The sequence below is a fragment of the Pinus tabuliformis genome, chromosome 3_1 (genome assembly GCF_031772625.1).
Source record: "Pinus tabuliformis cultivar Carrire ecotype Pingquan chromosome 3_1, CPIR1, whole genome shotgun sequence".
NCBI lineage: Eukaryota > Viridiplantae > Streptophyta > Pinopsida > Pinales > Pinaceae > Pinus > Pinus tabuliformis.
Genome location: NC_142301.1, coordinates 105,936,228 through 105,948,368, shown reverse-complemented (window position 1 = coordinate 105,948,368; position 12,141 = coordinate 105,936,228).

Below are 12,141 nucleotides of genomic sequence, written 5' to 3'. Positions count from 1 at the left end.
GGTAAATTGGATACTTCAGATGGAGCAATATTTTGATCTACATGGTGTACCACTATTACAAAAGGTATGTATTGCATCTTCATATTTATAACCGGATCAATTTTTATGGTATGAAGGGCTTTGTTCTCGTAAAAAACTTGTTATGTGGTCAATTTTCATGGAGGAAATGATAACACATTATGAGGATACAAAGAGCAACACCTTCTTTAGAGCAACACCACAACAATTGGAAAGAATAAAAGGGCTTTGTGACATATTGGAAAGAAAAATTATGAAAACCAGGAAGCATACCCCTCGCAACTATAAAGATGGAAGTGTTGTTTCTCCTAGCCTTCCACAACCTACAAGGGTTACACCACAACAATTGGAAGAAAAAAGAGAAAAAGGGCTTTGTTACAATTGTGATAGAAAATGCACTAAAGGTCATAAGTGTGCTGAGAAGAAATTATTTTACATAGAATATGAAGAGGAGGAAGAAAAGGATCAAGAAACATCAAAAGAAGAAGATATACGCCAGGACCCCACCCCAGAGAAAGAAGAAATGAATCAGACAATATCTTGTAAAGCATTGGCATGAATTACCACTCCTCAAACTCTCAAGATAGAAGGACATATCAAGAAGAAAAAGGTGCAAGAAGTGAAATATCACATCGAGAAAGAAGAAATGAATCCAACCATATCTTGTAATTCATTGGTTGAAATTACCACTCCTCAAACTATCAAGATAGAAGGACATATCAAGAAGAAAAATGTTCAAGAAGTGAAAGATCACATCGAGCATCAAGAAATGAGTCCGACCATATCTTGTAAAGGATTGGAAGAAATTACCACCCCTCAAACTCTAGAGATAGAAGGACATATCAAGAAGAAAAAGGTTCAAGCAGTGAAAGATCACATCGAGCATCAACAACAAGTTCTCCAACTTTTAAAGGATAACACCACTTCGGTGCAAAATCAAACAAAACAATAGGTAGATCAACATTGTAGTGAAAAATGTTCTGATGTAGGTGATTGGGTATTTTACTGCTACATCTCGAGCAAGCTATTTATGAGAAGGAAATGTTGGAAATACTACATGCACTTAAAAAATGGTGACCTTACCGAATGGGAAGACTCTTCAAGGATGAGGATGTGGAAGCATTGTTTTGTGCTATTTCTATTATCCAACCAGATTGGATAGATGAAGCAAGGGATGAATGGAAGAAGGACGAATAAGTATGGCCACTTATTCAAAAGTTGCAAAAGATCCCAATTCAAACAATATTGCCAAAAATTGAAGAGGAAGGAAAAATCATATTGGAACCTGGAGCAGTCACAGAAACAAGAACCCGACAGCTACGAAATCAATCAATTTCAGAGTATCTCATCAAGTGGAAGAACTTACCCACTGAAGATTCCACATGGGAGGACAAGAATTTTATACAGAAGCATAAATAACTACTCAAGTGTGGAGGACAACGCTTTTTGAAGGAGAGGGGCATGTTAGGCCCCTATACTACTAGTGTAACCCCTTATTGTTATTAGTACAACCCACTTATTATATTGATGTACCCATGTAGTGCCCATATTGTTACTATTGTGCCCCATAGAAGCCCACTATTGTTATTATTGTGCCCTTACATTATTATTGTTATGTCAGCTCTGATTATGTTATGACCCCTTAGACTCCTATATAGAGAGGTGTGGGCTTATCGAATTACATGTACTCTTTCCCCTATGGGAATACACAATTTACCAAGGTGATACAACAATTTCCCCTACAAGTGATAGTTGTCCACATGTGAACCATGGGTTAGTTTTGCATAAATCTCATTAAAGTCATCATCGTTAGCATATTGTTCAACATAACTCTCAAAAGATAACGAAGCATTATGCAAAATAACAGAAGCAAAAATAGGAGGGCGAGATAGCATATCGGCCACTTTATTGCTAGTGCCCTTCTTATACTTTATTACCAGATGAAACTGTTGAAGAAAGCCCATCCACCTGAAATGACGAGATTGCTACAACTTGGTTTGTGACTGAAGGTACTGCAAGGGCTGATGATTTGTATGGATGATGGTCTCCTTGCCGATCAGGTAGTGTTTCCACTTTTTCACACTCTGCACCAAGGCATAAAGCTCCTTGTCATAGGTGGGATAGTTTATCACAGCTTGAGAAAAATTCTCAGAATGGTAACAAATTGGCTTCTTTTGCTGCATCAGTACAACTCCCATGGCATAACCGCTGGCATCGGTTTCGATCTCAAATGGCTGTTGGAGATCGGGTAAGGCTAAGACTGGCGCGGTGCTGATCTTTTCCTTCAATGTCTCGAAGGACTTCTGCTGTCTTCCTCCCCATTGGAAGACCTGTTTCACACTTGTCAATGTGTGCAAAGGTGCTGCAATAACAGAGAAATTAGCAATAAATCTCCTCCAATACTGGACTGCACCTAGAAAGCTACGGACCTCGGTTACACTAGTAGGCTTAGGCCAATTTACAATTGCTTCAACTTTAAAGGGATCAATTTTTAACTGACCATGACCAACAATATGACCTAGGTAATCCAAAGAGGTTTTCCCGAACTCACACTTTAACAATTTTACAAAGAGTTTTTTTTTGTTTTTGTTTTTGTTTTTTGTTTTTTTGTTTGTTTTTTTTTGGTTTTTGTTTTGTTTTGTTTTTTTATTTTTGTTTGTTTGTTTTTTTTGTTTTGTTTTGTTTTGTTTTTTGTTTTTGTTTTTTTGTTTTTGTTTTTTTTCAAGTACATCAAGCACTTTCTTTACATGACTCACATGTTCAAACCAACTCTTACTAAAGACTAGTATATCATCTAAATATACAAGAACAAACTCATCAATGAAAGGCTGAAATATATCATTCATAACCCACATAAAGGTGGCTGGAGCATTGCAAAGCCCAAATGGCATCACCATCCATTCAAACAGCCCCTGCTTGGTCTTGAAGGCAGTTTTCCACACTTCCTGCTCCGCAATTTTGACTTGGTGATAGCCACTGCGCAAATCCAACTTTGTGAAATAAACAACACTTTCTAATTGGTCTAACAAATCATCTATGCATGGAAGGGGATAGCGATTTTTCACCGATATCTTGTTGAGTGCACGGTAATCCATGCACATCCTCCAGCTGCTGTCTTTCTTTGGCACTAAAACAATCGGCGAACCACACGGAGAGGTGCTCAGCCTGATGACGCCTTGGTCCAACAATTCCTGCACTTGTCTCTTGATTTCCTCCATCTCAATTGCCGACATCCTGTACATGCCGGTATTTGGCAGAGGGGCATCATGCAATAGATGGATTTCATGTTGGATTTCCCTCTTTGGAGGTAATCCCCTCGGTTCCTGAAACAACTCATCATAATTAGAAATCAATTCAGTCAATTCCTGTTTATGCTCCCCATCGCAGCCCTGGAATGCATCAGCGAATTCAGCCTCTTTCTCCCTTACAACCATAAGCATGCATCCTTTAGTGGAATTCACTAGTCTTTTCATTTGTCCAACGCTTACAAGGCTGGAATTAATTTTATTTTGATGAGCCCTCACCATGTATTCTACCCCATCCTTGGTGATTTGATATTTATTTTCCTGACGGAAAAAGACTGCCTTTCTATCATACAGGTACGGGCTCCCTAACACCATACCACGGATATCCATTGGTATTACATCTAACTCTACTTCATCTAGTAGCTTAGACACAATCACAAATTTGACCTTGCACTGTTGGGTTACATCCAATTTCGCTTTATCATGTATCCATTCAGCGGGTAAGGTTTCGGGTGTGGTTTTGTCTCTAAGCCAAGCTTCTTTACTAGGGATTCTGCAATTAAGTTTGCTTGGGACCCAGTATCAAACAGAGTTTCAACTTTGGTATGATTTACTACAAATCTGATATGAAATAATTCAATTCTTTTTCGGTCATTCGAAAGGAATTCATCTATAGAACTGGTGCATTCATGCGATTTAGAATTAACAGGAGGTGTAATAGTACCTTTTGTTCCTACTGCTGTGATCAACACCTCATCTCTCGAATCTGATCCAAGGTCTTGCTGTGCCGCTGCCACTATTTTCTGCTTCCCTTTTCCTCCATACTTCTTTGGATGCTTTTCTGGGTGCTGCTTCCAACAGTGATCGTCATCATGGCCTTCCTTTTTGCAGTGATTGCAATAAGGCCGCTCTCATTCGAGGTGCATGCCTTTCTTCTGGATCAAAAGGTTCTAGTTCCCCTTCGCCTCTTTGAAGCTTACCTCTTGTTAGCATGCAAACATGCAATTCACATCTAAAAAGCCTTACTCCGATACCACTTGATCAAGGATTTTTTCGCTTATAGATGTATGAAAATAATCACATGCAGAATTGCAGCATAACGCTGAAATTTAATGTGCACACAGAATAAGAAGAAGAAAACACATATAAGGCACAAAAAGAAGACACCAAGACTTGATAATGGAGTTCGTCCAATTTGGACTGTGTCTCCGGGCCCAACTCAACAATGGGGAGGCCGTTATATTAAATGGCATGAAAGAAGAGAATTTACAATCATCAACTGCATACAAGAGGCTTATACCTCCAATCTGAAAGATGGCTGTGAGATGGATGCCTCAGATGGAGAAGTGGTAGCATCAAAGCATCCGTGGCGCTAAAAGGGGTTGAAAACATTTGAAACTTGTCCCAAAATAGACAAGAATGCACTCTCGGCCTCTTGCCAAATGAAACAATGTGCTACGATTGCCTCTTTCCTGATCTTTCCAATTATTGTGGTTTTATAATGGGCTTTTGGATGGAATCCCATTTAAATTGGCGCTTTTCTGGTTCATAATAGAGGCTGGTGGCATGGAAGGATCGGTGGGCGTAACCGATCCATAAAACAGTCTTTTATCGTTGAGGCAATAAGACTTCAAAAATCCCGAAAAGCACTAAAAATCCGCCCCAAAACCTTTTACCCAGACTTTAAAAATTATTAAATCAGGCTTATATTATTATCGTGTCCTGGCCCGATATCACAATCTGCATATTGCTGGGTGCATAGTCCTGTTTAACAGGGATGACCGACCCCTGACAGCCAATATCGGCGTCGGCCGATCGCGTCAGCGTCCCGCTTGCATATAGTCCAGTGCTTTATTGTCAATCGCATCCTGCCATCGCCGATATACATACATGGATATATATATATATCTATATATATATATACACATATCTAAGACCTCTGATCTAGTTGTCTGCCGATCCGATTTAATCGGAGATGAGTGATTGGGGGTTCCACTGTGCCTTTCTTAAGTCCACCCCCATGAATCCTCCGATTGCGATTTTGCCTTTAAGGCTTAAAACCCATTTTTAAAGGAAAAAAATCCTCATTTCCTTAAGAAACAAAGCAACCTTCTCTTCATGATAACTTCACCATCTGGACTCAGATTGAAGTGCCGTTCACGCCGTTGGAATCAGGACGATGAGATCTACACTCTGGTCCTGAGTTGACTTCATTCTGATCACTTTGATTTCTGAGCTTTTCCATGCCATTGTATCTGAAGATCCACCTGATCAGTACCTCTTTATTTTTACACAAGCTTGAAGAGAATACCATATGCTTGTCGTATAAGTTCATTCTTCGAATGGATCCCTCATAGTAAGTTTTAATGAACCCTAGGAAAGAGAAACTTTGTCTAATCATGGTGACGAGTCTTTCATCATTTAATTTTTAACAATTTCGACGGAAGAGTAACTCAATGTCTTTTTCATATTTAGAGAGTTTGAAAAAGAGATGAAAAGAAAACTCCATCAGGTCCGTTTTCGTAACTTGTCTCTTGAACTTGAAAAGGTAGAAAAGAATATTCAAGAGAACCTCTTGACCATATCAATCAAGGTGTTCCTTTTTCGTACAATATTCTATCTCAGTCTGGAAAAGGGTTAAACTTATCTCGAGTAGACATCATTTCATTTACTTTTACGAGTTTGAAATGACAAGTACTCGACAATCTTTTCATTTTTCAAGAGTCAGAAAAGCCCTGAAAGCTGACTCTGCCAAGAGGAACGAGTGGTATCAAAGGATAGAAATTGGTTCCAGTAATGATGAAACAACTCAAAACATGTAATGGGCAAGAGGCTGGCTAATAAGACCTACTCATCGTAGATGTTCCTCAAGAAAAGGTAAAACAATGAAGTGAAAGCATATGATCGTCCAAAGAGATGGTGACAATGGAATGAACAAAACAAGGCTCATATGGCAGAAATCGATTGATAAAACGCAACAATCACTAGATATAAAGTGGGAATGGTTTCATTTTTACACAATCTTGAAACATGGGAAACTATGCTTGAAGATACTTTAATATGGTTTCATTTTTACACAAGCTTGAAACAAACATAAACTATGCTTAGATTTGTTTTCATGCCCACAACATAATGACTCAATTCGAGATACATGCCCCCCAAGCTTCATTTCATCCACCGAAGTAGACTACTAGTTACTAATAGGTAGATGGAATGAAGTTTCACTTACGAGATCAAGTGAAAGACTCGACTGGGATTTTATGAGATCTAATAAAAGACTCGAATAGGAAGGGGATTTGTTTCATTGTTTAAAGATCTTGACACAAGTAAAGGAACTGTGCTCATGGAGACCTATTTCATTTTTTAACGAGGTTGACATAGTAAAATAACTATCCTCATATCCCTTGTTTCATTTTTTAAGGAGCTTGACACAAGGCAAGGAACCATGCTCATAGGACCTATTTCATTTTTTAACGAGGTTGACATAGTAAAAGAACTATCCTCACGATCCTTGTTTCATTTTTTAAGGAGCTCGACACAAGACAAGGAACTCTACTCCATACACCTATTTCATTTTTTAACGAGGTTGACATAGTAAAAGAACTATCCTCATATCCTTTGTTTCATTTTTTTAAGGAGCTTGACACAAGACAAGGAACTCTTCTCCATTCCCTTGTTTCATTTTTTAAGGAGCCTGACACAAGACAAGGAACTCTGCTCCATGGTCCTTGAACCGATGAAAGACCAAAAGAGGCCATGGCTTTCAAGAGTTTCTCATCAGATGGGAGAACAACACTCTGGAAGGGATACATGTCCAGGGATCCGAATGAAAAATCAGGCTCCAATGCCCCCAGTACATGGTGTACTACATCACCTACTAGATCATCAGTAGATGTGGGCATGGAACAGGTAGCCACATAATTAACCTGTGGTGGGGGTGATACCACTTGCACATGAGAACCATTTAGGGATGACGGTTGATTTAGGACCAATGAATGTAAGCTGATCAATGATCACAATGATTCCTTCATGGTGAAAACACATCACTCGAAACAGAGAAGAAACAAGAGCTCCCATGACATAAACATGGTCACGACCAAGGAGTAGATTAAAACATAAAGGCCTTGGACAACCATAATGTCTATATAGACCGTCTTTTCTCCCAAAGTAATAGGCAACTTAGGAAGGATCCTGTTATGCTCCTATACCAATAGGTGTCATATTTCATGATTGACTGATGAAATGCCAAATATGTCCATCCTTGCCATGCTGCAAAGGTTCCATATGTTTATAACAAAATCCAAAAAATTAAAAAATGAAAAGAGGGTATGCCCTAAAAGAGAGATCAAAGGGCAAAAAGAATGAATTGGTCAAAAAGAAAGAAAATGAACCCCAAAGAAAAGACCAGGAAAGTGTGCTAGCCCAAAATGCCACTACTATCCTATTTTTTGCAAAGAAGTTCAATATGTGCAATCAGTGACTTCTGTCACAGTTGAAGGATGGCCAAACAGCTTAATCTTGGCCAGTCCATGTTTAAATTTCTTGTTTTAGAGATAGAGAGTGAATTCTGTCCAAACAGTTCAAGCTTGGCAGATAAGTAGTTAGGTAGAGAAGCAAGGGTGCTCAACAGTTAAATCTGAGCCCCTGGAAGAAATAAGGGCAGACTTAGATAAGATTGCAGCTGAAAGAAAAGAGGAGAGTAAGGGTTGCTAGTTCAAATGCACCCAATCAAAAGGAAGAGAAAATGTTAGGTGTAATAGGCTGGGTAGGTAGTTTTGATGTTGCAGAAGCAAGCTTGTGAGCAATTTTGTCTCTTAAAGGTGATTCATCTCATGGATATCATAAGTGCCATGGTAAGGTGGCTACAAAATAAATGAAGCATGACTAATTTCCCTCCTCATTTCTCCAAGAACATTTACTAACTTCCCCTCAAGGACATTGAGATCTGCTCAGTGCTCCTAGTTCACTTTATTTCATGAAAAAGACTAAGTGAAATTCTGGTTTTACTTAAGAGAACTAAGCCACATTTCTTGTGTAAAAAGGCCTTTCTGCCATGTTGCCAAGTTTCCAAAATTCATGATTGGATCCCTTTTTATATCCGTAAGCCTAAGTTTTACTTTTCAAACTTGGTGTCTTGATCGAACCTACCTTTCATATTAACATGCTAACTTTATTATATAGTTCCTATATAATGTTTTCCCTGCCCCTATTATGTAAAATACATAAAAACCCCAAAAAAGCGTAAATATCCCGACCCCCGGCTTATTATAGCCATATGGTAATGTTTTTTGGGAGTTAACGGTCCATTCGGGGCCATTAACAACCCGCGCATAAAAACATTGGATTTTATTTAACACTTGGTTAAATAAATAACCAAACCGCCGATAAACATTAAGTTATACCCCGCAAAACATTATAAATTCACTGTTTGATCGCGCGGGTCCCACGTCGTAGCCCTCCGCCTGTTTCTTTCGCCGCCAACCGTCGGATCATAGTCCACAGATCCGACGGCTCCGATGCATATCGCAAGCCCTTTTATGCCGACCGATAGCGTCCGGGGATGGGCGGTATTTTCGCCGTACAGAAGACAGGTGGCAGGCGCCTAGTATGATCGCTGCCCCCGCCTCCCTCCAATACCGCCATGGCCCAAAGGCGGTGCGGGGGCCAAACCGCTTATCGCCCATGCTCCCCCCTCACTGATGTCATCCGACACCTCGTCAGCCACCTCACCTCCACATCATCCACCGTGTCATCCGCCACGTCACTACCAAGTCAGCCTCCATACCCCCGCTACATGACAAAGGTTGCATCATGCTGACATCACCCGACCAAAGCGCAGCAAAACCCGCCAAAATCAAATTTTTTGTCAAAAAGGCGTAAAAGACTCATTTTCGCTCATTTTTGTTTGTTTCCTCTATGCGACCGGTGCATGCTAATTTACGTTCAAACCAGTGTTTTACCACACAGTCTGCTACTAGGCCAAATCAAGCCTGCAAATCGGCCTTCTAGTTCGGTCCACTACCTACATTTCGCACAGGGTGCTCATTAAAACAGGTATTTACCCGAATTTCACTCCCAAACCCCATTTTTCTTAGTTTTCTCTGCAAAATTGCCCAAAGAACCCAAATTTGAATTAAAAACACCATGCTGACTTCAAACCTGCGCACTGTAACCACTGTTGTTGCCCATTTTTGCCAAGAAATCCCTCAAACTCCATCTCCCTCTGCAAATTTCGCCCACTAAGCTAAATACAAATCGGTCTCGACCTGCAAATTCTCTGAGAAACCCCCCAGAAACTGTCATTTTACCTACTGTTGCTGTAAAAACCTAAGCTCCAAGTTGAAAAATCACAAGACAATTTGAAAAATGGAGGCTCCAGTGGCCCTCAATATTGCCCCCCTCAATGCACCTCACAAAGAATTAGAGTGGTTGCCCTTAGCTAATAGGGACTTCGAAATACAAGATTTAATTGGTGACAAAGACCATTTGCAGGAATTTTGTGAAATTAGAAATAGTTACCTCAACAAAACTGATCTCTATGGGATATGGGAGTCCAATCTGCCCAGATACTATCTCCCCTCAGTAAATGTATTTCTAGATGTCATTCGCCTGTGCTGTGCCAATTATGAACCTACTGAGAGAGCAATCATGTCTCCAACTGGAACTGTCCTTTTCCATATAACTCCTGACTCAATCAATGAAATGTTGTTAAAGAGAGAATCCATACAGGCTGGTAGAATTTTTTTTGTTAATGGAAAAACCTGTGAGCAATTTAGGAAACCGACGTTTCGGACTAGCTAGGTGAGTCCATCATCAGGGCAATGAGATCTGAATTATGAGAAGAGAGAGTCGAGAAAATAAGCTATTAATAGGAGAATCGTAAGATATCTCTTAGCTTGTACAGTCGGCTGGAAGATTTACATTTATAAATTAATTAATTCAATTTAATTTCAATAATTTAATTTTTTATTTATTTATTTATTTATTTATTCATTTATTAATTTATTTTTATTTGTTTATATATATTTATATATTTATTTTAATTTAAATTTCAAAATTGAGATAAGTTAATAATTAAGTTTTATTTAAAAAGACTTATATGTAAATATTTTGATGTTATACCTAATAATGTTATTTGTTTTGAAATAATTGCAAATGAGGAAATTTAAACTAACATAAAATATGGAATAAGTTAATAAATTAATTTAATTTAATTTTTATTTATATTGTTTATTTATTTATTTTTCTTTTATTTATTATATTCCATTTATTTATTATTATTATTAAAATTATTATTTATTTTATTTTAATAAATTGCACTTAGTAAATAATTTTTTATTTAAAAGACTTATATATATTTAATTTTATTTAATGTTTTATATTATTTATTTTGTTTTTTTTCCATATTATGTGAGATATAATATACATGAGATGTTTGTTTTGAACTAATTTTAATTGGAGAAAATTAAATTAGTAAAAATTGGATTAAATTAATTAATTAATTTCATCAATATATTATATTATATGTTATTTTTATTTATTTTTAAAAAGTTATTTGATAATTATTTATTTATTTATTTATTTGTTTATTCATTTATTAATTTATTTTTATTTGTTTATATATATTTGTATATTTATATTATTTTAAATTTCAAAATTGAGATGAGTAATAATTAAGTTTTAATTAAGAGACTTATATGTACATATTTTTATGATATACCTAATAATGTTATTTGTTTTGAAATAATTGCAAATGAAGAAATTTAAACTAACATAAAATATGGAATAAATTAATAAATTAATTTAATTTAATTTTTATTTATATTGTTTATTTATTTATTTTTCTTTTATTTATTATATTCCATTTATTTATTATTATTATTAATATTATTATTTATTTTATTTTATTAAATTGCAGTTAATAAATAATTTTTTTATTTAAAAGACTTATATATATATCTAATTTTATTTAATGTTTTTTATTATTTATTTTGTTTTTTTCATATTATGTGAGATATAATATAAATGAGATGTTTGTTTTGAACTAATTTTAATTGGAGAAAATTAAATTAATAAAAATTGGATTAAATTAATAAAATAATTAATTTCATCAATATATTATATTATATGTTTTTTTTTTTTTTTTTTTTTTTTTTTTTTTTTTAAATTATGTGATATGCTGTGTAAGTGAGATCTATACTTAGAAATGATTTAAGAAGAAGAGATTATTGTATGCATTAATTTATATAATTAATTAACCAAATAATGAATTGTCAAATGTAGACATAAGGATGAAATGGATTAGCTTAAGATTTATTTTTTCATTTTATTTAATAAGGGTTTCCAGGTGCTACTTAGTTTAAGACCATCATCCCTATTCATGTTATTAGAGGATTTCTCAATTTCGATTGCCTCTTTAATTCTTCTTTTTAAATAGTGGTCTTCTTTATGGATTAATTTAGCTTGTTCCATACATATATAGTGAGAGGAGGAACAAGCATGCTCTGCAAGACCTGATTTATCTGACCTATTTCTAGAAATATCATTAATGTGTTCTTTTAATCTTATTCCAAAGGATCTCCCTGTTTCCCCTATAGCGGGGGTATGGAGGCTGACTTGGTAGTGACGTGGCAGATGACATGGTGAAAGGAGGTGAATCCCTGATGAGACCATTTTAGCTCTGATGTCCATATTTATTCCAGGACATCCTCCTGCTGTCAAATTTGACTTTGCTACTTTCATTTCTAACAAAATCCATAAACAATTCATGAGTCTAGACAGAGAGGGAGTCTTCAAATATACCTCTTATATCTATCATCTGTTTTTGTACTATCAAACAAATAGTTTTCAGTTTCCTATCAGAAAATTGGATTCTAAA